Source organism: Saccopteryx bilineata, chromosome 9 (genome assembly GCF_036850765.1).
Source record: "Saccopteryx bilineata isolate mSacBil1 chromosome 9, mSacBil1_pri_phased_curated, whole genome shotgun sequence".
NCBI lineage: Eukaryota > Metazoa > Chordata > Mammalia > Chiroptera > Emballonuridae > Saccopteryx > Saccopteryx bilineata.
This window is the reverse complement of record NC_089498.1, coordinates 10,341,528-10,361,679: the sequence shown is the minus strand read 5'-3', so window position 1 is coordinate 10,361,679 and position 20,152 is coordinate 10,341,528. Positions and strand designations below refer to the sequence as shown.

General features: G+C 53.3%; 1 protein-coding gene across 8 annotated transcripts in view; it reads left to right on the top strand.

The window, feature by feature from the left end:
• Nucleotides 1–20,152, top strand: part of KIFC3 (kinesin family member C3) — a 65,635-nt gene that overhangs the window by 11,609 nt on the left and 33,874 nt on the right. The window contains exon 1 of one of the 8 annotated variants that reach the window (XM_066244001.1): nucleotides 19,260–19,435. The exons of 5 other annotated variants lie outside the window; for them this stretch is intronic. The gene's annotated coding sequence lies outside the window, so the exon portion shown is untranslated. Of the gene's footprint in view, nucleotides 1–19,259; nucleotides 19,436–20,152 lie in introns of those variants that run through there. 2 more of the 8 variants (XM_066244009.1, XM_066244002.1) reach the window with 2 other exon arrangements.

The following is a 20,152-nucleotide window of genomic DNA, read 5'->3' as shown; positions in this document are numbered from 1 at the left end:
ATTCTCAAGGTCACACAGCAAACTAAATGGCTGAGTAAGGACCTGAAGCCAGTTCTGTGTGATGCCAAAGCCAAGGCTCTCTGTCCACTCCAGCCAACCCTGGACTTTCAAAGGCTGAACACCCCCCTGGTCGGTGGAGGCTGCCTGTTGTTTTATTTCAGGGGAGGGGGGAGGCTGGAGGCTGGACTGTTCCCGCGATTGCTGTTGTTCTTCTCCTGATGCTCCCACGCAGGCACCTGCAGGGGAGGGCCCCAGCGTCCTCACCTTTCCCCCCGTGAATGACTCAGCCCCTGAAATGTGGCTCCTCTCCTCCAACGGCTGGCTTCTCGGAAGGTCAGGAGTTGAGACCATGCAGCTTGTCCATTGGGGATAGTGGCCGGCAGGCCGAGTGTCCACGGCTGAGCCGCTGTGGCCTTCCCAGGGACAGGTGCACACTCGGCTCCCGGGACTGCCCTGGGTGTTTCTCTGACAGCCTGGCCTTCAGGGGAGCACAGATCTGAGTTCAAGTCCTGCTCACTGAGGGAGGGCAGCATGGTAACGTTCGTGGGCTCCAGTCACTTCTGCCTTTGTGGGCCCCTCCTTCCATTAAAAAGTACAATCTAAAAATATAGTTTACTACTCCATTGGAATAAAAATGAGCATATCAAATTATATATATATTTATTTATACAATGTATCTATATTATATAAGTTATAACTTTTATATTAAAAGATTTAAAATCACAGTCCACGTGATTCGTGTGCACAATGCAGTTGGGGAAACGTGCTCTTTGCCCCCCAAGTTGATTTTCCTTCTGACTTTAAGTGAAATTGAGACATTTCCATGGGCCCCTAACAGTACTCTAGGTCCTGGGCACAGTGCCTACTGCACCGACTGGATGAGTTGGCTTGTGCTTACTGGCTTGTGAGAAACTTGAACTAGTGGTTGACTTTCCAGAGCCTCAGTTTCCTCATCCATAATACCCTTACTGGGTATAGGGGCACTGTGTGCTGTAAGCCTTTGCAAGTGGCTGGCATAGAGGTAGCCCCGTGGCCTGGCATCGAGTGAGTGTTCAGTTGGAGGTGCTGCCGTCTCTGTCCTCTGCTGGGGTGGGGTCCGAGGGTGGCTGTAGGGGGTGTGAAGGCCCCCCTGGAGAGTGGGCTGCTCCTCTGGCGTGTATTGAAAGGCCACTCTGGGTAGAATTTATGCTGTTGGCCCTGCTTCCCCCTCCTGCATTTCACAGCATTAAAGCCCATGTGAGGGCGGAGCCCGCTCTCCGCCTAGGCCCATGAAGAGACCCATTCTCTCGGGGCAGAGCTGGGAACAAGGACCAAGCCTGGGACCCCAGCCGAGAGCCCCTGGGCCCTCCCCCAGGCTGTCTCTGCAGGGGTGCCACCCTCAGGGAGACAATAACGAGCAGATCTACTTGGCAAAGAGATAACAAGCCTTTGCCACAACCCTCCCTCCTGACGCCCACATTGCGTCCTTGGCCTTTCCCCCACTCGTTCTGCTTCCTCACGGCCCCTTCTGCGTGTGGGCTGCCACGTGCAGTGGCTGGTGAGGGCCTGGCCTCCGGAGACGGCACGGCCCCGGGCTGAGGTCTGGCTTTGCTGCGGCGACGGTGGGCAGGTTGCTTCGTGTGGCCTCCTCGCCTGGGAAGGGGACAGCACCATACTTCCTACCTCAAGGGCCAAGTGCAGAGGTGACATTGGATAAACCACCTGTTCAGTGACAGGCACGTGGGGTGGAAGTGGGGGATCCATCATGAGGATGAAGACAGTAAGGAAGAGGAGGGACACAGAGCTCCCCCCCCCCCAATGCCCCGTCAGGAGCTGCTTGAGGACAAGCCCCCAGGGTCCCTGGCAAAGAGGTGGGCTGCCTGCATCACAGATCCGAGTGGGATAACCCTAGGCTTTTACCTCACGTCCTTGTTAGCAGGAATAAAATAAATAAGTTAACACTTCGAAAATGCTTACGTTGCTCCCTGGCAGGTAATGAGTGCACAGTAGCCACTAGGTTTCGGTTTTTTTCTTGGTGCACAAGCCACAGATGGCAAAATGGCTTTCTCCTTTAGGATGGAACCTTCTAGAATGCACGTGGGGTTCCAGAAATGGGAGTCCCCAGTTTCATCTTCTCCAAAGCGTGGAACACGTTCTCTACCCACTGGCAGGTTTGTAGCTAAGGGAGCAGGGGGAGTTCCTGACCACCCATGGCCTCGTGCTTGCTGAGACCCAAGCTGGCGACTTCTTCCATGTTACTGGGGAAATTGTCATCCCGAAAACCCCTGTAGGTATCAAACGGGCAGCGTGAGGCTCTGGAGGGAGTTGAGCACCAAGAACACTGAGGGAAAGAGGGAAGGAAGGGGACGATGACAGGTGTAGAGTGTCTCCTCTGTGCCAGGCACCGGGTGACCCTTGGGCCCAGCTCTGGGTTTATGGAGATGACCTTGTGTCAGGCGCCGTCAGGTGGCCTGGGAGGCGGCCAGCCAGGGCCCTCGGCTCCCTGGCTTCAGCTCTTGCCATGTGTTCACTGTGGGCAGTGCCCTCGGACTTAGAGCCAGCTGGACACCACCATGTCCTGTGGCCAGGGCCCAAGGGAAGCTCCTGGCTCCCAAGGGCACCGAAGTCAGACCCTGAGCTCCCTGATGCCAGACTCGGACCAGCCACAGGCCGTTCACAGATGTGTTCACAGATGTTTCCTCTCAGCTTTTCTTTTGCGGAATCCCTGTCGTCTGATGTGAACGCCGAACGAGAGACAGTGCAGTCTGGGCTCTCTGTACAGAGTGCTTTCCTGAAGAGAAAACTTTCGTTAGCCCGAGCCCTCTACTGGCTGGGGCATAAAATATTAATACCTAGCTGAGTGTGTGAGCTCCGGAGCCTTCCCGGGACGGGCTCCGGTTTCACCGTCCCCAGGCGGCAGCTGCAGGCGGGGTCCCCGGCAGGCCCAGGGCCCCAGTGCTTCCGAGCCGAGCCGCAGTGAGTGAGGAGCAGCCCTGGCCGGTACTCTGGCTCCGCCACCAGGTCCTGGGGATCTGATGTCAAGGGGCGCAGCGACTGTGAGAGGTATGTACCCTGGTGGACGGCATGTTGTAAAGAATCTGACCTCTGGAATTTGAACTGAGCTGCGCGGGCTGTCAGCGGAACCAGCTGGTGGCTTTCCGTGTAACGACTGAGTCAAAGCCGACATGTACACACACGCACGGAAGCGATGGTCGGAGGAAATCGTTTTACACGTAGTCTTTCCCCCTATTCCAGGACATCTTAATGTGCCGCTCTGGGCCTCCCTCCAGAAAAGAAATGCAAAATAATCGCATAGGTCTTTGTTCTGGAGAGATGATTTTTGTTCTTCATTCGATTCTCAAAGAGGTTGGTGGTGCTTCCCCCAAATTTAAAAATAATAACACCAGCAATCTCACGTCTAGGAATACATATGCCTAAGGTGTAAGGGAGAGTTAAAGAGCCTTCACAGAGACGTTTCCGGAAGCATCATTTGTGGTTGCAACACGACGAGATGTGCAGGGCTCTTCAAGGGGGTGAACCGAGAAAAGCAAAGTTCAGCACAGCACATGAGCTGTGTCAACATCTGTGGGGGGGACGAGGCATTGCTCAGCGGGGGCTTCCACCTGGAAACCATCTCTGGGAATCAGCCAGCCACTGGCTGCAATGATTGTCTCAGAGCGGGCAAACATGGGGACAGAGGTCAGGAGTGAGTGGAGACTTCCTTTCACCTGAGTTTGTACCATTTGAACTTGTGTGGCTTAAAAATAGCAAGCAAGACAACAATGCCACAGGGCAACACACCAACCTGATGTTCAACAGAACCTGAGCTGAGAGAGGCATGTGAAGGACGGGGTGGAGGCTGAACAAGGGCCAGCTAATTTGGGTGGGCAGCTGCCGTGCCTCTAAATTAAGTAGGTGGCCAAGGCCAGGGCCTGAGTCACAACTGGCCCACAGTGGTCGTGGGAGTTTGGCGGAGTGGCGTCCTCCTTTACGGTGTTTAATAGTCTGCCGCATGCAAGCTTGTATCTTTGCCATAATCACAGCGTCCAAGGCTTTCATGGATGGAGCTCAAAGCTTTGTGTGCAAACCCCCGTTAACCTCCTCTGAGCCCTTCAAGGCTGGGGGGCTGTAGCCTCCGTTAGGAGGGACAGGATGGAGGGGGCTGCATAGTGACTCATGGAGGCTGACAGAGGTGACTTTGCCCCTCTGCACTCAAGAGGGAAGTCCCCCAGGAGGTCATCCATGTGGCAGAACAGCCTGGGATTGCCCAGGGGCCCCTCCTGGCAGCTGCCAACCTGTTAGGCAGGCTGGGCTGGGGTGAGTTGAGCTGTGGGCCGCATTCCTCCACCATGAAGTGCCCATCCATCCTTCACACTTTGGGTTCATGTCACATGGTGGCTGGGTAGGTTTCAGACACAGGTTAACTATTTGCCTGAGGCCCAGTGAGAAACTGGTCAAGAGGCTGGGCAGGGCCAGCCTCACCATTGGTTTATTCCACTCGGGGGCCTCAGTGGTGACCCAGGCAAAGGGCCACGGGGCCACTTGGAAATTCTGTTCTCTGAGATGAACACCTATTTTGTCAGTAAGTCGTTGGCCCGGCTCTTTGGTGGGACAAGATGTCCAACCTGCATTCTGTTCACTCATGGTAACCCTGCCCCGGGCTTGGAGACACAGCCTCCGGGGACCCCCGCAACAGGGAGACTCACTGGCCCGCAGAGGCTCACTGTGCACCCCACAATGTTCATCCACCAGGTTCGCCTTGAAACGAATGTTGAAACAATACAACTATCTCATCTACAGACCATGCGGGATTTTATCAATGGTCCCAATGATACCCTTTGTGGCAAAAGGAGGTGCCGGGTCAGGCGTGGCTTTCGGTTGTCACGTCTCTTTAGCTTCCTTGCGTCTACAATAGCTCTTTGTTTTTCTTTGTATTTCACAATGCTCACTCTTTTGAAGAGGACAGGCCAGTCATGCTGTGGACTGAAGGACCCTCCTGCAGTCATGTGTGGCACATAACTGGCTTCTAATGAGTGTTACCGTGTATTGAGCGCCTACTGTGTACCAGGCTCTTCACATACATTATCTCATTCTTCTCTTCAACAGCTCTTTGAAGGACAAGTGATACGATTATCCCCATTTTGCAAAGGAGGAAACAGGTTCAGGGAGGTTAAGGGGTTTGTCTGAGGTCATTCAGCCGGTGAGACGTGGGCGGAGTCCGTGCTCCTAACCACGGGGCCATTGCGTCCTGGGGAATCTTCTAGGTGTTCTAGTCGCAGGTGTTACTTCTTTTAACTTCAGAATCCTGAGGTCAGGAGAATGTTGTCCAGGTCCTCAGGCATTCCCTACCCAGATTTGTCCCCAGGCACCTATAATGATAAGACTATTGACCCTTGTACTTTCCCCAGGTCTTCAAGAAACAAGGTGACAATTATCCTTCAGAGCCTTGGAGAGATTTCAAGCAAATGGGCGCAAAGGATGAAAGTTCACTTTGAGTCTAAAAATCCACCTTTCCTTGTGATCTGAGCCCCTGTCATGGGGCAGAGCAGGACACAAACCAAGGAACCCTCTCTGGTCTGGTCCCTATGGTTAGGGCTGTAGATGAAGCAGCAGGCGGTCACCTGGCTCCTGTTCCTGCCTCCTGCCTGTGCCCAGAGCTGCAGCCTGAAGCAGAGCATCTTCTTATGGGGTCTGACCACCTTCCTCCAGGAAGTCCTCCTGACTTGAGGCCCCACTTTCTTTACCCCATCTTTATCCCGGCCTGTGCCCCCTTCAGAACATCCCCCTCACCTCCTACACAGAATAGGTATTTGAGACCTATGAATGAATGAACGAATGAATGAATGGGCATAGGATGCCTTGAGTCCTACCTTTTCACTTGTCACCCTGACAGTAACTTTAAGCTCTTACCAGCTTCTCTATCGCCTCATGTGCCCACTAGTTGGCCAGAAGGTCTCATCTGTACTGCTCTCAAAACAAACAAACAAACAAACAAACAAAAAATCCACCTCCTTTCTGTCTGTTTCTGCCCTGCTTTTGGCCAGGCGGCCCCTCGTGGCTTACACACTCATCCGCTCTCTTCCCCCGGGATTTCCCTGGTGGCTGCCACTCGGACCCTGCTCTGGGGGTGCTTCTCATCATCTCGCAGCTGCCGGCCCAGTCTTCTCCCAGCCTTTCTCTGGGCGATCTGTCCCTGACTCTATTTCTGTCAGACTCACCCATCTACTCACCAACACAGGGCCACTGAGCTCTGCGAGGCCCTGTGCTAGGTGCTGGGTCAGCAGGGAACGAGGCAAAGTCCTTGCCTTTGTGGGAGAAAGTTGATTAAGGAGCGAACAATGTGTAAACAGGGCAACTTCAGGTGCAGTGAGTGCTACAAAGGAAAGAAAACAGGGGGATTAGATAGAGAGTAACCAGGGTCACCAGTGCCAGGGAAGGCCACTCCGAGGAGGGGACAGCAAACTGCGATTCTAAAGATGAGGAGCCAGCAGGAACAGAGTTTGGGGAATGGCATTCTAGGCAGAGGGAAGAGCAAGCGCAAAAATATGTTTGGGGAACGAGAGGGCAGCCAGTGTGGCTGGGCTGACCTGAGCCGAGCTGAGGGAGGTCATGGGCCAGCCCTGACGGGCCTTGCTGACCACAACAGGGAGTCTGGATTTTGTTGTGAGCTCCGTGGGAAGTCACAGAGGCGTTTCAAGTTGGAAGGTGATGTGACCTCCTTCGCAGGGTATAGGCTCTTCTAACAGTGGATCAGTCAGGAGGTTCCCAAGGTCCCCACCCTCCTGCCAGGGCCAAGTTGTGCCCTCCCCCTTGCCCTGCATGGCTCCAGAGGGCCCTGGCTGGCCTTGATGCCCTGGTCCCCAGTCCTGTCCCCTCTTTCTCACATCTTCCTTCAGTCCACCCTGTCCCCGCGTGCTCTGCAGTGCTCCCACCACAACCGCCACTCTTGAAGCCTCCAGCCCGCCCTGAAGGCCCTTTCTACAGAGACCAGGACGGGGGCTCTGGACTTGGGAAGACCTGGCAGCAAGTCCTGGTTTAGTCATTCATTAACTGGACCTTGAATGAGCCTCAGTATCCTCTTCTTGACAATGTAGGAGTACCAATCAGACCTATGTCGTGGGTTGCTTAAGGATCAACAGAAAGTGCTGGCCTGTGCCTGGAGCCATGCCTGGCACGAGGCCAGCAGTGGGCTGTCCGCGTCTCACCCCTTCTTGGCCCAGAGCAATGGAGGAACGGTGCCCACTGCATCCCTTGCGCTGCCCAGGTTCCGTGACTCAGCCGTGAGCCACGTGGATTCTTGACCTGGATTTTCTCTGCTTCTAACTGCCCAAACAGCTGGCCTTGCTCCTGGCGGGGAAGTCAGGGACAAGGGGCTGAAACCTGAGGAGGTGAATTTAAGCCGCAGATTTACAATAGCTTTTATGAGCTTGGCAGGTGTAGCTGAAGTGGGTGTTATCAGCAAACACAGCAAGGCCATTGAGCACGCTGGGTGAATTGCCCCCACTGGCTTGGCAAAGGCTTGGAATGTGCCTTTCAGACCCCCATTTGGAGCCTATGTAGTGGAGTGTACTGAACCTGGGGTCAGAAGACTGGCCACTCTTCAGCTGTGTGACCTTGGCCAAGTTAATTAACAGCCTGCTTCCTTTGTAAACCACACACCAGGCCCCTCAGTGCTGTGGTGGCAGGAAGAAAATACGACAATGACCAGCCACTTTGCAAATGTTGAAGTGTTAGGCCCCTGTGAGGGGATGGTGATGAGGATGATGTCTGGTACAACATAGCATGGGTTCTAGAATTAGAGAAACCAGGGTCCAGTCCCAACTCTGTGACCTCAGACAAATTACTTAACCTCTCTGAGCCTCAGTTTGGTTATCTGTCGGGGGGAGGGGTAGGAGCAGTCTCAGTGATATTGGGAGGATCATATGTGCTATACTGGGTTGAATTGTGCCTCCCACACATTCATGTCCATTTGGATCCTGTGAATATGATTTTATTTGGAAATAAGGGTTTACAGACATAATCAAATTAAAGTGAAATCATACTAGATTAGAATGAGCCCTAACCCAGTATGACTGTTGTCCTTAGAAGAAGAGGGAAATTTGGACAGAGACACAGACACACAGGAAAGAGAATGTCACGTGGAGAAGGAGACAGAGATGGAAGCAATCTATCTACAAGCCACAGAACATCAAGGATTGCCAGAGGCCACCAGGAGCTGGAAGGGGCTTCTCTAGAGCCCTCAGAGGGAGCGCGGCCCTGCCACCACCTTGAACTCAGAACCCAGGCTCCAGACCTGTAAGGGAATATATTTTTGTTGTCTAAGCCACCCAGTTTGTTACAGCAGATGCCAGAACCTGACACGTGTGATAACCCAGAAAAAGTGCCCAGCCCGGTATCTGGTAGGTAGTAAGCACAGTACTATTACCATCGTTTTTATATAGTCATATGCTCCTTAACGATGGGGATATGTCCTGAGCAATTCATCATCAGGTGATTTTGTCTTTGTGCGAACATCAGAGAGGCACTTACACAAATCTGGATGGTACAGCTAGGCTCTATGGTAGAGCTTACGGATCCTAGGCTACCAGCCTGTGGAGCATGTTACTGTACTGACGACTCTAGGCAACTATAGCAAAACAGCAGTGCGTGTGTATCTAAACATAGCAAAGGGGCAGTACAAACACGGTATAAAAGATTAAAAAATGGCACACCTGTGTAGGGCACTCACCATGACTGGGGCTTGCGGGACTGGAAGTTGCTCTGGGTGAGTCAGTGAGTGGGGAGTGGACATGAAGACCTGGGACATTACTGTGCTGTAATGAGTTGTGCAATGATATGACAACAACTATGACGTCACTAGGCATTGGGAATTGTTCCACTCCATTATAATTTTTTTAATTAAATGTATTAAGGTGACATTGGTTAATAATAATAAGTTTCAGGTATACATCTTTATAACATGATATCTGGATACAGTGTTGTGTGCGTGCCTCCCAAAGTATTGTCTCCTGCTGTCGCCATATATTTGACCCCCTTTACCCTCTCCATCCCCCCCCCACTTTCCCCTGGAGTAACTTTATGGGACCATGGTCATATGTATGGTCCATTGGTAGCTGAAACATGGCTACTTGACATATGACTATAATTATTCTTAGTAATGGTTTCAAGGTAGGTTGTCATGGCTACAGATGTGGTTGGGAGAGAGCCCATGCGATCTCTCTGCCTCAAGCCTTACTGGGGATGAGGAAGGTGTGGCTGCCCAGGCCTTGGTCTTTACAATGCCTTGCAGGGTGGGGCGGCTGCCCCTGGGGGGGGGGGTGGCTGGCCCCCGTGAATCTGGGGGACTGCAACTTGGGGCATAGGTCTCCATGAGCCCCTGTTGGGCGAGGGCTGGTGCCTGCGACAAGTCTGTAACCTCCTGGGAGCTGCCTGGCGTGGCCCAAGCCCAGGCCCGGTTTCTGGATTCCATCTCAGCAGATGCCTCATAAACCTGTCCGGCAGCACATTCCTCCGACACCGGAGCAGCTGGCTGTCACCCCACAGCTGCTGTGGTTTTGTAACATGCAGATGAGGGATGTCAGCTGCAACTCTTCTGATAGTCCTGAGCCTGGAGTCCCCCCCACCCTCCGTGCAGGTAGAACCCTCGCCTTCTGCCCAGCTTCCTTCGGAGACCAGGGCGGGGCTTCTAGGGCCTTCCTCAGCAGGAAGGGAGGGGGACAGAGGCCTCCAGGGTCCTCAGACACTTGAATGGATCTGAGCCCACTTCCCGCCTTCCTCTGGGGCCTGTCCCAGCTTCTGGACTGGGGCTAGGAGTGTCATGGTGCGGGTTTCAGGTAAGAGTGAGGGTGTGTGGAGAGAAGTAGCCTCGGAGTAGCCGGTTCTGGCATGTTCCTTGGACTGGCCACTTGTAAGTGAGGGTGTTTTGGGGACTGACCACTGGTAAATGGGGATGTTTGGGGGACCTGAGGAGCTGTCAGAAGTGGAGGGCCCCCTCTCTCCCCTGTGCTCAGTAGCACCAGGTACATTGACCATGAGGAGCAGGAAAGAGGGCTTGGTCATCCCCTCCCCTGTTCTGTCCACTCATTTATATCAGCTCGGAGAAGGCCTCAGGGGGAAAAGGGACAGGACTCCTGAATAAAGTTCCGGGTTGTAAAAACCTGTCTGCTGGGCAGGGCGGCCCAGCCGAGTCCATCATAGGAATGGAAGCTGGGTCCCCCGGGCTGCAGCGTGTTAACACAGAGACGCGGGCATTCCGTACCTGTGGCCTCGAGCTGCAAAGCCAGCCCTGAAGCTATGCTATTACAAACGTGCACACATTCTGTCCCTGGTCAGCCATCTCGGCCCGCAGGGCCTCGGTCACCATTTACCAGGAGGCCCGGTTGCCATGGGGCTCTGAGCATTGCCGGGCTGGTCTGGGCAGAGTCTGCTTCCATGGGCGAAGACAGGGCTGATGGGAAAAGAGAAAGCAGGCTGCCCCAGGTCCCCAGCCTCAACTGCTGGCGTCGGGCTCCAAAGATGGTATCATCCCATCCAGGACGGGGCTAGGCCTGAGCACTCTGGAGCACGTGCAAGGCTGTTTCTGGGACTCGTTTCCGACCCAAGTCCCCTCCCGGTTGAATTTAACAAACAGGACCCGAGTATCTGCTGCACGCTAGGTTTGCAGTGGAAAAAAGAATAGTAATGATAATAGTCCTAACAACAACGATGGTTTCTCCATCTGTCACATGAGATAATAATAATATTACCCACCTCTTAGGATGCTCTGAGGATAAAATGAGATCTTGTAGATAAAGAACTTAGCATAGAGTTCCTGACACATAGTAAGGGTTTAATAAATATTACCAAGAATAATAACTGTTATTATTGAGGCTGCCATTTATGAGGACACAGAGGTTCAGAGAGGTTCAGTGCTTTACCTGCAGGAAGATGACAAAGAGCCTCCCTCACAGGGTGACAAGGACCTCACCGACTGTTCCCTTGAGAGGGTCTGGCGCAGTGGTTTCAGACCTGGACTCTAGCGCCTGCCTGGGGTCGAGTCCACAGAGCAGGGCCAACAGCTGCACGTGCACCGCTCAGCACAGGGGAGAAGGCAGGGGTCCTCAGCCCGGAGTTGGCCTGTTTGCCAGGCATCGTGTGGCTTTCAGGCCGGAAAGCCTTTTGGCTCTGTCTTTGGACTGTGATTCCCTAGCTGCTTGAAGTGTCCCAAGTCCCCAGGTCTCTTCCCTCCAGAGAAGTTCACTGCAAAGGCTATGGGGACATCAGCCCGCCCAGAGAAGTGGTGGCCAGCTCCCAGGAGTTGCTGGGCTCAAGCAGAATGCCAGGTTGGAAGGCTTCAGAGCAGATTGAAGTCGTTTTATTTTTTTTAATTATTTTTATTATTTTTTTATTTTTTCATTTTTTCATTTTTCTGAAGCTGGAAACGGGGAGAGACAGTCAGACAGACTCCCGCATGCGCCCGACCGGGATCCACCCGGCACGCCCACCAGGGGCGACGCTCTGCCCACCAGGGGGCGATGCTCTGCCCATCCTGGGCGTCGCCATGTTGCGACCAGAGCCACTCTAGCGCCTGAGGCAGAGGCCACAGAGCCATCCCTAGCGCCCGGGCCATCTCTGCTCCAATGGAGCCTTGGCTGCGGGAGGGGAAGAGAGAGACAGAGAGGAAAGCGCGGCGGAGGGGTGGAGAAGCAAATGGACGCTTCTCCTGTGTGCCCTGGCCGGGAATCAAACCCGGGTCCTCCGCACGCTAGGCCGACGCTCTCCCGCTGAGCCAACTGGCCAGGGCAATTATTTTTATTTATTTATTCATTTTAGAGGAGAGAGAGAGAGAGAAAGAGAGAGAGAGAGAAGGGGGGAGGAGCAGGAAGCTTCAACTCCCATATGTGCCTTGACCAGGCAAGCCCAGGGTTTTGAACCGGCAACCTCAGCATTCCAGGTCAACGCTTTATCCACTGCGCCACCACAGGTCAGGCCCAGTGAAGTCTTAACTATTGACAGGCATGTGGGTTTGACCCCAGGGCTGGGAATCTCAGGAGGCAGTCATAGTCTCCAAAATGCAGCTTCGTTTGTTCCCTTAAGGATGGGCCATCTGCCCCAAGAGGCAGTCATACTCTGCACCCCCCCCCCCCAAACCCCGATCTCTCCTCCTGTGCTGGCCTTCTTTTGGGCAGCAATGTAAATAGTGAAGCCTGAGGCCAGGGTACGAAGCTGAAATGACCCCTCCCTCGGACCATGCCCTCAGCAAGCACAATCTCAGAATTGCAGTCATCCTTTCTAATTAGCTTTCCTACTGGAAAGGTCACCAGCCCACCCTCATTTACCCAGGGAGGGACAGGGGACCCAGCGAGGGGAAGAAGTCTGCCCAAGGCCAGGCAGTGGATGGAACACAGCTACTCTCCCCGAGTACCCACTTTTTTCCAGCACTCCAAACTGTCTTCCCGGCCCTGGCCGGTTGGCTCAACGGTAGAGCATTGGCCTGGCATGCGGGGGACCCAGGCTCGATTCCCGGCCAGGGCACATAGGAGAAGCGCCCATTTGCTTCTCCACCCCCACCCCCTCCTTCCTCTCTGTCTCTCTCTTCCCCTCCCGCAGCCAAGGCTCCATTGGAGCAAAGACGGCCCGGGCGCTGGGGATGGCTCCTTGGCCTCTGCCCCAGGCGCTAGAGTAGCTCTGGTCGCGGTAGAGCGACACCCCCCCCCCCGAGGGGCAGAGCATCGCCTCCTGGTGGGCGAGCGTTGCCCCTGGTGGGCGGGCCAGGTGGATCCCAGTCGGGCGCATGCGGGGGAGTCTGTCTGACTGTCTCTCCCCGTTTCCAGCTTCAGAAAAGTACAAAAAAAAACAACCCAAAAACAAAAACAAACTGTCTTCCCACTGCTGCCTCCTACTCACTCATGGGCCTCCCCTAGCTATTCTTATAGCATAGAGCCTCAGTTTCTCCACCTGTACAATGGGAATGATAATATCTACTGCACATGTTATGAGGATTAAATGATATCAAAGACAATTCTGTATGTAAAGAGCTTAGCCCAGTGCTTCGGGACATACCTGTCCTTCAGCAGACCCACGCTAAGTCGAACTGAAGTTCCACCCTGCAGGTATTCCAGGCCCTGCATACGCCAGTGGTATGGGACGGGTGGCGGTTCCCCTGCCTCCCTACCGAAAATGATGAATGGAAACTGCTGAAACTACCAGCTCCTAGTAACGTCTTCCTCACCACCTGGAAGCTGGTGATGTCGACAGGGCGGGCGGAAGGTTGAGACTTGTCGTGATGACTAAGAACCCAAAGCTGTGGGAGTCTGGTTCATCAACAGTGTCAAAAATTCCCGCCACTGTTTGCAAACAAGGGCCATCCCCGGAGGAAGAGGACCAGAGCTGGGGGAGAAGCCCTGGGGCCGCCGCAGAACCGGGCCGAACGATGCTGGCAGTGCCAAGAGGCTGGCGGGGTGCTCAGGAACACACAGCTCCCCTTACCTGGCCGCTGCCTCTTCACATCCCTGCCTGCACGGCCAGGAACCGCGAGCTGGCTGCGGATGCCAAAGCCTTTTGAAGGCACCTCTTTATCGCAAGAAGCCAGGAGGAAGTGTCAGGCGGTGTCAGAGCACGGATAACAGTAATGCAGATGACCCCTCGTACAGAACCTTCTAGGGTGGAGGGACGTCCCAGAACCCACCTGGGAAAGTGATTGGGGGCAGAAACACAGACAGGGAGGGGTGCTCTGACTCAGTGCTCAAGCTGCCCAGCCCAGCAGACAGAAACACAGCAGAGGAACCTGACACTCCCCTCTCCTGACAGCCAGGTCTCAGACATCTTTCTATACGCCTCACGCCTCACAGGGGAGCCAGCCGGTGAGAACTCTAGATCCAAGAGAAAAACTGTAAATTAGCGAGGAAAATAGTCCTCTGCGAACAGGCTGCCAGTCATGGTGCGAAGTGTACATTTGGTACAGCCCTCCTGCTGGCAAGCTGGCAACGTGTTGAGAACGTGTTAAAAAAAAAAAAGAAAAAAGTGCTCAGACTCTTTATTCAGAAAGTTTTATGAAATTAACAACCCTAGTCTCATCCCCACCTCCTTGTCCAGAGAGTTGAACGTCTGGGAGGGCGGTGGAGAGAGAGGCGAGGTGATGTCAACAGCGATTTTATTTATAAAAGTGAAGAGTGGTGGCTGCTCACGTATCTGACCCCATGGAATGGCCAGTTTGGTCGCGAGGCAGAGCTGTTCAGCAGAATATTATGCAACCATTTAAAATAATGTTTTTCCAGTCCTTTATACCAGTGGTCCCCAACCCCTGGGGCCACAGACCGGTACTGGTCCGTGGGCTATTTGGTACCGGTCCACAGAGAAAGAATAAATAACTTACATTATTTCCGTTTTATTTATATTTATATTTAAGTCTGAATGATGTTTTATTTTTAAAAAATGACCAGATTCCCTCTGTTACATCCGTCTAAGACTCACTCTTGACACTTGTCTCGGTCACATGATACATTTATCCATCCCACCCTAAAGGCCGGTCCGTGAAAATATTTTCTGACATTAAACCGGTCCGTGGCCCAAAAAAGGTTGGGGACCACTGCTTTATACGGAGCTCTGGGTGTGTCCCCAGACATTGGGATTTCACCTCAGAATGGGACCGGGGTCTCATCCTCAGTCTGCGACCTGAAGTTCAGAAAAAAGTACGCCATAGTAGAAAAAAAATCACTTGGAAAATGGTTATCGTATGAATTTAAGTGAGAAAAGGCAGAAAGGAGAATTGCACGAGCACTGCCACTATAATTAGCTCGTGTCTCTGGAACCCCAGCTGTGTGCCAGATGCTGGGCCACAGGTCTTATGTGCTTGCTCTGCTGTGGTTACGAGTCCCTAAATGGGTCAGGTGCTGGTACTACGCCCATGGTCACAGGAGGAAACTGAGGCACGGAGGAAGTGAATGAGCCAGGTTTCAACCCCAGGAGGACCTGACACCCCCAAACCCAGTTTTAACCATCGCTCCTATGCGGTCTCTCCTTAACACAGATGTGATATTTGTTCAAAGTCAAGCACCAAAGAGAAAATCAATGTCGTACATTAAGGGTGGTGGGACTGGGAGCTTTTTCCTCTCTTGGTTTCCACTCTATTTGTACAGGGAGAAAAAAAAAAAAGAACAACACCTAGAATTTGCAGCAGATGGAGAGAAATGAATGGGGAAGTTGAAAAAAAAAGTGGGAACGAGTTAATAATGTATGCCTTGGTTCAGAGCAGGGAAGAAGGACGATTTAGGAGCCAGAAGTGAAGCGGGGAGCATTTGGGTGGTGGAGCCCTGCGGCTCCTGGACGGGTCTCCGAAGAGCGGACACAGGAAAGGGGGGCAGGGCTCTCCCCACTCCTCTCGTTCTCGCTAAATCTTTTTATCATCAGTGCTTAAGTACATATCTCCTCAGTGTTTGCATTCCTCTCATTTTTTAGACTACAGGAAATGATAAAGGGGGGAAAATATCTTTGTTTGCTCTCTACCCTGGAGCGCTAGGAGAGGGTTATCTCTGCCAAATTCTTTCTCAGGTCATAAGAGGTTTTAGGTTCCCTTCACCCGAGAGCCAGGGAGGCACCGTGGAGTCCAATCTCCCTGGCAAATGCAGAAAGCAGTCACTGTCTAGAGGTTTAAAAGCAAGGTGGTTTTATTTGGGGGGGGGGAGGGTTGCCTTGGTTCTCTGCAGAGACCTTTGGAAACGGGAGAACCTTTTCTCCTGTCGACACAGCTTTTAGAAACTAGGCACCCTTGGGCAGGGCCGGGGAGGGCATAGAAGGAGTGGGAAGGGGAGAGGGGAGAAGGGTATCATTTGTTTGAATATCAATGGAGCACCCAGTGCCTGTAGGAGCCGAGTCTATAGCAGCGGAGAGAGATAGGAGCTTACAGTGCCCCCAAGGGCTGGCCAAGACCCCACCCCTTCCTGTCCATGGAGGGGGAGTGTGGCTTCTGAGAGCTAGCAGGTGCAGCCAAGGGCCAGCCCACCCACTAAGCTCAGAGTTCCATGCCCACATTTTGCAGCTGGGGGGGGGGGCTGTCAAACTCATGCTCAAAAGGTGGGGTGCAGAGCCCTGCCTGTCCCCTCCACAGATCATCCCCAGCTCTTTCTGCATTGTCCATGATGGACTGTTTTGGGGTTATTGAAAGATGTGGGTTCTAACTGAGTCAGGATTACTTAATATGTGAGTCGTAAGTCCAGAATGTTGTTCTCCAACTTCAAGAAACTGTTTACCCAGAATCATGCAAGGAGACATACTCTTCGCAACTGCAGGGTGCGTCTTACTGACTACAGCAGAATAACTGCTTTAAGGATCCATCTCTTACTTCCTTTTTGATAAGAATGATTGTGAATTTACATGGAAAGAAAGTCTGTTTGAATATGCTTCACATCCCCTGTCCTTCCCTTCTGGCTTATACCTGATCTATTTATTTACTCAGTAAAAACGTATGTGATACCAGGCACTGGAGTCAAGGAGCTGATGGCCATTACAACCCAGTGGGGAGGCGGTGGCAGAAAGGGGAATAGTTGGGTGACTCTGGACCTACGATGGTGAAGGAAGATGACCTTTATACTTGAAAGACTTGAAGGACAAGCAGGAGTCGGTCAGGTAAAGGTGGGGGGAGGCAGGTAGGAGCAGGGTAAAGATGGGAGGACTTCCTGGAGGGGAGAACAGCATTGCCAAGGCCTGATGATGATCGAGTAGCAAGTTAAAGCACTCACACTGGAAAATGGTGTTCAGCCCTACCTGTGCTTTACTCTGGGTTACTATGAGAATCAAATCGAGCAAAATCCTGCCCTTTACATCGTTCTCAGCAGAATTCTCGTGCTCCTGGCTACCTGGCAAATGCTCCACTTTCCTTGTAGCCAGGGAGGAGTTGACTGACAGTTTCTCCACCAAACCATCAGTGAGGTTTGACACAGAAATGACCCTAAAGTCATTGGTATATAGTTCCTCGTGACATTGTGTATTCTTAAACTAAATTTTTACCACCAGAAAGGGATTCTTTTCACATTTCAAGTCTGAGTTTTGCTAGAATGCTGAAGATGCTTCCTCCTAATGCCTCAAATTTCTTATTTCCTTCACTGATGTTTTGGTCTTAATAAATGCTTGCACCTATATACATAGGATAGCACTGTATGTTTGTGCATATGTATTACACACATACACACACACACACACACCAATTGGGTTCATATCTTAGCTCTAACACACACTATTTGTGAACAATCTTTTGGAGACGGCTTCCTTTCCTGAATAATGGGGATATGATGGTGCCCACCTCGTCGGGTGTTCATGGTTAACAGGGATCTTGTTTATAAAGAGTTTAGTGCTGTGCCTGGCACGGTGTTAGCTTTGAATAAATGGTAGCTATTATGTGCGTAGAGAAAGAAAAAGACTGTCCTAAAATGTTGGCAGCGTTTATCTCTAGTGGGTGGGATTATGGTTACAATGAACATCCATTACTTTTGTAATCCGAGATAAAGAACAAGAAACGTTATTATTAATTTAAAAATCTGGTTTTGGCTTTGGTGGGAGGAACCTGTAGTTAATGTCAGTGTATAAGCCAGCAAGTAAGACAGGGCATCTGGTTTTATACCAGGACTTTAAAGAGAGACTCTACCCCCACCCCTCAATCAAATAATAGACACTACAACAAAGGGAGATAGATACTTGGTCAGGAGTCTAGAGAAATTTTGTCCTCATCCAACCTTGCTGTCCCCTGACTACTGCTGTCTGGAGGGCAGACAGGTGGACCCAGAGAAGGCACCTCTCAAATTCTGACCTTCTCTCCCACTGGGCGGTTATTGGGGGTTCTTATCTGGAAACCTCTAACTCCCCAGGAAACCATCTCAGGAAAGTGACATTTATCTTCTATGGGGCATCTCTGCTAGAAAATAAACACATACTAGCCCACTTCCAGCAGGGAGATTGTAAATGTCCTTGTCTGGCATCGAGAACAGTCGGAGGCCCCAAACCCTGGCTCCGTCTCTGGTTGAGATTCTTGACCACCAGCCCAGTGCCTGGGCAGCAGCAGGGGGCAGAATCTCCCCGGGCTACACAACCCGCCTCAGTCCCCTCTGTGCTTCTCCTGGGCCATCCCGTGCCAAGCAGGAAGGGGCAGAGTGCCCACGCTCCTTATCTGCAGACCATCAGCCTGCACTGGGCTAGCTTCTGAGCTGCTTTCTTTCTCCTCCTTCCGCACCCTGGAGGGGAATCTTGCTGCTGACTCGGGAGTAAAATGCCGCCTCTGTTTGGGAGACAAAGAACAGAGTGGCTCCTCCCGGTCAGCTGTCTCTCCTTGGCTCCCCTAGATATACATATTATGAAGAGGGCCTTCCGGGGCTACCCTGGGAGCGGCTGCCCTCAGACCATGTTTTCACTGGGGCTTAAAGGAATATGTTACCTTAAAAAATCCCAAGTAGCTTTCCTGCCCTGGGAGGTATTAACCAGCCTGGGGAGAGGTGAAGACCGTGGGGGTGTGGCTGGGGAGGCAGCCTGGCCTCCTGGTGTTCCTACTAGAGCTAGTAAGAGCACACGTGTGAAAACGTGTGATCATGAGTGAAAGTGCATGTGTGTGTGCACTCACTAGTGTGTGAGAGCGCCCATGAAAGCGTGTACTCGGGTTGAAAAGAATGTGTGTACTAGAGTGTGAGGGGCCGCGCGCGCGCGTGCGCGTGTGTGTGTGTGTGTGGAAGTGTACGTGTGTACTAAGGAGTGTGGGAAGTGTCTGTAGGGAAAGGTGGGTGCATGTGTAAAGTGTGAGCATGTGAAAGTGTATACATGTACTAGCCCGAGTGTGTGTGAAAGCATGTGCTAGAATGTCAAAAAACGTGTACTAGAGTTTGTGAGTGCTTGAAGGATAGCAGGAAAGCATGTAAATGTGCGTGTGTGTACCAACTAGAGCGTGTGCAAGTTTTGCACTAGGGTTTGAAGATGTGCATATTAGAGTGTAAGTTTAAGTGCAAAAGTATGTCTGTACGAACTAGTTTGGGAGTGTAGTAACTGGAGCATGTGTGAGGGACACGTATACCAGAGTGTGAGTCTGTGCATGAAGGCAAGACACGAGTGTGCGCTGGTGGGCGAGCACGCACGTGTGCACCCGTGCGTGCGGGTAGGAGGTGTGTGGTGCGAGGAGGCGGGACACCCAGGGGACGGTCTGGGCGGAGCACGGGTAGTCGCGGAGTGGGCTGCCCCGCGTGTGAGTGTGAGCGCGCGAGTACGAGTGTGCGGAAGCGCGCGCGCGCGCACACACAACCACCCCCTCCCCGGCCGGGGGAAGCTGGTTGCCATGGAAACGCGCCGCGGCCCGAGTTAATCATTTCCTGTGGAAAGTGTGCGGGAGGGGCGGAGCGGGGCGGGCCGAAGAGGCAGCGGCGTGGAGCTGCCTCCCGCCGGCTGGCCGGGCCGGGCCGAGCCCCCCGCGCTGCGGCGAAGCCGGAATTCTGCCTCCGCCAGGCCGGTGAGTCGGGGCCCGGGGCGGGCTGGGCGCTAGGGTTCCGCCCGGTCCGGTCCGCTGAGCCAGTCGCCGCGTCCGGGCCCACCCTGCCTGCGGGATCCCCCTGCCCGGCCCCGCTGAGGGGCGCGGGGAGGACCGGGCCCCGGAGACCCAGCCCTGCGCTGTCTTCCCGACACCGTCCCCCTTCCAGCCAGAGCCGAGGACCTGGTCCAGAGCAGGACATGGGGCGGCACGTCCCTTAGGATCAGAGCAGTCTCGGGACCCCCGTTTCGATTTCATTGGCCCCGGGAATGCGGACCCTACTGGGGAACCGCGTGTGCGGTCAGCGGCGCCTGTCCTTTGCGGAGGTCCCCGCACCCCAGCGCTCCCTAGAAGGCTGCAGTTCTGGGCCCTCCCACCACGTAGGGTCCCCTGGGCAGTTCGTTTCCCCCCTCACAGGGCCAGGGGTGCGGGCCAGCCCCGAGGTTAGTAATGAAGGCCTGGGCCGCCCCCCTCCTGGGCAATGGGAGATCGGGCTATTGACAGCGGCAGCCTGCGGGGTTCCAGTAGGGAGAGCAAGCCAGAGGCCACCTCCTTCAACCCCAGTTGTGAGTTAGAGCAGAACTCTGGCGCAGTGAAGGGCCTGGCCCTGGAGGTTTTAAAGAGGAAGCTATGTTTAAATACTCAAGTACTCCTCCAATCCCCCAACACATGTGTCTCAGCGTTGTGGGTGGTGGCCAC